At 40.0% G+C, this 5,455-nt stretch overlaps 1 pseudogene; it reads right to left on the minus strand.

Moving 5' to 3' along the window:
• Positions 1-4,614: 4,614 nt before the first annotated feature.
• Positions 4,615-5,240, minus strand: LOC128594351 (nuclear transcription factor Y subunit beta-like; annotated as a pseudogene).
• Between the last annotated feature and the right edge of the window lie 215 nt (positions 5,241-5,455).

The following is a 5,455-nucleotide window of genomic DNA, read 5'->3' on the forward strand; positions in this document are numbered from 1 at the left end:
AAGGTCTCCGGTTAAGAAAAGATACAATCTTCACTTTTGAGGATCTTGAGTCTAGCTAGGGAGAAACAGTGAAGCATTTATAAACAACACAGGGACAGGACAAATCAAGGCTGTACAAAAAATAATTAAGGGGTCAGACATTGCAAAAGCATTGTACATATCATGTCAGGCAAGGCTTTTGGTGAGGGAGGGGAGTCTGAGACTGGTGTGAAAGGGGCAGGGCCGAGGGGAGAGAGGGCACCTCTCACCAAGCTCTCTGATCTGGCCTTGCTCCTATTGGGGATGACAGGGGCTCTCCATAGTGACATTGCTGGGTGTAAACCTGTGTGATCTTGGACAAGTGACTCTCATTCCCTGAGATGCAGTTTTCTCCTCCATACAAGGGCAGGAATAGCAGCACCTCCCTCCCCAGGGTGTTGTGATGATGGAGCTGGCACCTCTAACTCTGCACACACATCTGCGGCTACTTCTGCTGCGGGCTGTCACATTAGTTTTGGTGACAGAAATGGGCAAGAGAGAAGCAAAATGATGCTGATTAACTCTTGCAAATGGACTTTATTGCATCCTGCGTAGGATACAGGTTTTGCTGTGAAGACCATGAGCCCCAGGAAAACAAAGCCTGCTGTTCCATCAGACTGACCTCATCAGCCTGGTGCGTGACATCAGTGTGACCTTGATAAATATTCATGAATCAATGGTGCACTTCTTTTACCTTTTATTGATAACATATTCTCTGCACTTACCTAAGTACTTCACATGCATGATCATATTTGCTGTTTGTAACAAATCTATGAGTCAAGCACAATCCCCATCTTTGCTTTTCAGATGAGGTTCAGGAACGTTAACTTACCCCAGGGTGCACAATCAGCACGGGGCAGTTCTGAATATGTGCACAACCTGATCTCAGAGTCCTTACCTGATACCCTAAAAGGAATGGATGAAGAATGATCAGGTGATAAAAGGTCTGAGTATTATCGACAGTAAGAATCAGAGAGACCATGGCAGGAAAGCAAAGGTATCACCTGAGTGGAGAAAAAAAAGTTCTTAAGGAGCAAGATAGAGGAGACAAAGAACCTACTTAGACACAAACTTGGAATACACACTGGGTGATAAAGACCTGGAGATGAGATTACAGAAGGTCTCCAGCTGGAAGACCACACCTGGGTTTCTCATCCACTCCTTTGCATGAGCAGACTGGTGCTGAGCACTGTGGCTGGCTCTAAAGTATGTTGTTTAATTTGGGGGACTTGCTGTGGGAATGTAATGAAAACTCTAAGCCTTTTCTCTGGATGCACACACATCCAGGGAGTCTGCACACACAGTGTCAAGATTTCTGGAGGAGCCCAGACCTCCTGAAATCTACCACACACCCAAGTTAGGAGCCACCCCCCTGGTCTGAATGCAAGCCTTCATCAAATTCAGGGTGCTCACCAAGCTTGCGAGCTACTATTCAAGGTGAATAAAGCCAAGAGGGGCTCTCCTGCCAAGTCACAGTCCCTGAGGGCCACACTCTTTTGCAGTGAGACCCCAGCATCCCTGGAGGAAGAGAAGGAAGCCTGGGTTGAAAAACCATATCTTCTTCAGGAACATTAGAATGTGTGGCAGTTAAGCCCCAGGATTTCATAAGGTGAAAAGAATTCAGTAGAAAGACAGCAGATCTGGGAACAAGAAGGGAAGTCACCTCAGAGACAGCATTCCGTGCTGATAAGATAGCGATTTTTGCAAATTTGCAAGGCTCATGATTAACTGGCATTTTAAAAAGAGCATCTAATGATCTTTAGAGTCAGCACCAAAAGAAGTGCCTGAGTGGACAACTCTTGGCTTACTGGTGACGTCTCCAACCCAGTTACAATCACAGGAAAATTTAAAACAAGTCCAGAAAATAGGAGCACATAGAATTGCCTCAGAATTCAAGGGAATCTATGCAGAAAAATAGTGGGTGAAAAAAATTATAAGCTATTTTGTACAGTTTGTACTGCTTCAGAGAATTGCTCACACAAGCAAGAATTGCTTTGTTTAACTTGTATGAAAGATGCTTAATCTAAAAAATTAAGTTCAAGCCCGGCACAGGTGGCTCACGCCTGTAATCTCAGCACTTCTGGAAGGCTAAGGCAGGTGGATTGCCAGAGCTCACAGATTAAAGACCAGCCTCAGCCAGAGGGAGACCTTGTCTCTAAAAAACATAGCCAGGTGTTGTGGTAGGTACCTGTAGTCCCAGCTACTTGGGAGGCTGAGGCAAGAGAATTGCTTAAACCCAAAAGCTTGAGGTTGCTGTGAGCTATGATGCCAGAGCACTCTACCAAGGATGACAAAGTAAGACTCTGTCTCAAAAAAAAACAACTAAATTAAAATAAAATAAAATATCAAGTTCTAGCCATGTTTCCAAAGATGCATTCACCTAATGCTGAATTATCACATTTCTTCTTCTTCTTTTTTTTTTTTCTGGTAAATAGCAAGTCTTCTAAGAATTTAAGACAATCATGGATCTTAAATCAAGATTCAGGGAGGCAACTGTGGCTCAAAGGAGTAAGGCGCTTGCCCCATATGCCGGAGGTGGCAGATTCAAACCCAGCCCCGGCCAAAAAAAAAAAAAAAGAAAGAAAAATCAAGATTCCGTGTTATTTACAAGATGTAAATAGTCAAAATGCAATAGAGGATTAAATAAATTATGATTCAGTCGTACAACAGAATAATAAACCAATAAAAATGATGCAGAAAACTACACATGACTTGGAAAAGATATTCAGAATATATTCTTAAGTAAAGAAGCAGGTTACAAATCAGTATGCACAATATGAGCCCATTTTTATAAAAATGTGTGTTTAGCAGAATAAAAGGACAAATGATATATATCAAAACATTAGTTACTTCATAGTAGGATGACTATTGATTTTGCTTAACTACTCCCACCCCTGATTTTCCTATTTGAATTTTCTATAATGAAGATTATTTTTAAAATGAGGGGTAGGAAGGGAGGGAGTTATTAACTTCAGATTAGCACAAATATGCCACCAAAGGCTCCTCTGGCAAAGTAAATGTTTTTGTTCAGCCTGTATCTGGGATATTGCTCCTACCTTATAAACTTGATTATCTTTCAAAGATTGACATTCACTCAAACTCCCTTTTAGGCAAAATATAAAATAGAAATTTTTGATAATTAAAACTTAAGGAAAAAACACCTGTACTTAATTCAAACCAAAAAAACATAGATGAAAAAAATCTAAATTTTCACTTTCAAAACGAAGCAACATAAGTACATATTAGTAATTATACAAAGTACAGTATCTAAGTTTAGTTTATTGAAAATCAAGACAGCACACTAAGAGTAGGGGGCCTCTGAGTCCACCCATTCGAAGCACTCACTCTGTCCTGCCTCTCATTCACTCATCCATGCCAAAGGCCTGACACTCAAGGACATCCAATGTTTCTTGGCTCCTATAGTTAAACAGGAAACTTGACCTTTCAATTAAAAAGGTAAGATGAAGACATTTACCATCAGACTATAAAATTATCTTCTGAAAGAGGATACTATAGTACTTGAGATATGTTTTGAAAAAATCATATGCCAAATGAAAAGGGCACCATTTCAAGAACACTGGGACAACATTAAACCTAAACGAATTCCAACACTTATAATAATGTAATTCAAAAACAAATCTAGTCTTAACAAAAGCTCCAATAACTACATTGACAGGCACTCTGGACAGTGTACAGACTGTTAATGGGCACCGAGTTTAATAGGGTAGACATTTGCCTCTGCATTCACAATTACTCAATTACATTTTTTTAAATGGTGTCGTTTAAGCTATGAACGTTTTACAAAAAAAAAAAAATTTTTTTTTGTTGAGACAGGGTCTCACCCTATGCCCCTGAGCAGAGTGCAGTGGGGATGGTAGCTCTCTGCAACCTCAGACTCAGGCTGTGGGCACCCCGCTGCCTCAGCCTCAGGAAGCCACTGGGATTACAGGCGCTCGCTGCAGTGCCCGGCTGGGTTTTTCCATTTTTTTTAGGAGTCAGGGTCTCACTCTCGCTCAGACGAGTCTCAAACTCCTGAGCTCAAGCAATTCTCCCTCCTCAGCCTCCCACAGTGCTGGGATTACAGGCGTGAGCCATCGCTATGGCAAATCATAAAAACCTAGTTAGGTTATCATGTAAGATATATAACCAAGAAAAACTCAAATGTTTCATAAAGGCAACTTGTATTCAAAAAGAACTCTACCCTTATATTTTATTAAAAGGGCAAATATCATGAATTAACCCAGCTGCTTACTTGAATTACAAAAGTAACATGATTCAATATGAAAATAAGAAACTGTCTACAAATCTCTGACAGTAATGGATTGCAATATCCAATGCATACAGGAGTCATACAGAGCAATAAATTCTTGTATGAAACATTTTAATACCTTTAAAATTCAATTTTTTCTTTAAAATCATTCATGAAAAAGATTCTAAAGTCAGAATTAACACCTCAATTAGTCGAGAATCAGGAAGCTACATTATAGCTATTAATGTATAAAGAGACATCTTTCACCAGACATTTCCTTCTGATGTTTCTGCCACAGAATCATACAGACTCTCGATTCTCTACATTCTCCATTCCATTTCTTCAGATCATGAAAACGGAATTCGTTGAACACCAGAAATCTGTTGATGTGATGTTGTGTAAACCATAATATTTTTTTGTTGACCATCTGTGGTTATTAAGCCAGCTGGAACTGGTTAGTAAATGCCTCTTCTGTGAGCTCTTCACCTAGTCCATCTGTAGCAGTGACTGCTCCACCAATTCCCTCCTTTCCTTTCACAGCCTTTCTGAATTTCTGAAGGTATAATTTCAGAGTTTCCACATAACTGTCAAAGCCTAAGGTAGACATGGCAAAGAGAATATCCTCCCCACCATTGTTTACCATTTCTCTTGATGGCATCGTTCATTTGCTCCAGATGTTATAAAGCTGATGAACTCACTTACACATTCTTGAACACATTCTTTGGCATCTTTTGCAATCTTTCCCATTTGAGGTATGGCATTTTTCATTATCTAGCCACATTTGCAATTAGAAGATACGTATCTTGTTCTCTGAAACTTTCTTTTGAACCAATTGTGTCTTCATGATCATTCATGCTATCCTCAGTTTCCTCATGAGGCTGTATAATGTAATGACTTCCTCCAATATAGTCTTCATATAGTCTTCAGAGATTCCTAGTTGAGAAGCATCTGTTGTACAACTGTCACCATCTTTAATAATCTGTGAAAGCACAGGATATTGTTACTTGTAAGCAGGTGTCATGAAATACTGTTAGAACCATTTCATTTGTGATGTGGCAGCAGGAGTAGCATCAAAAACAGTTTAAGAATCTATACAGTGATTATCAGGAGAGGAGGAAGATGGCGGCCAAGTAATAGCTTCCTTGAAACTAGGCATGGTAAGACTGGGGACAGAAGACTCCAGGCATC

The sequence above is a fragment of the Nycticebus coucang genome, chromosome 9 (assembly GCF_027406575.1).
Source record: "Nycticebus coucang isolate mNycCou1 chromosome 9, mNycCou1.pri, whole genome shotgun sequence".
NCBI lineage: Eukaryota > Metazoa > Chordata > Mammalia > Primates > Lorisidae > Nycticebus > Nycticebus coucang.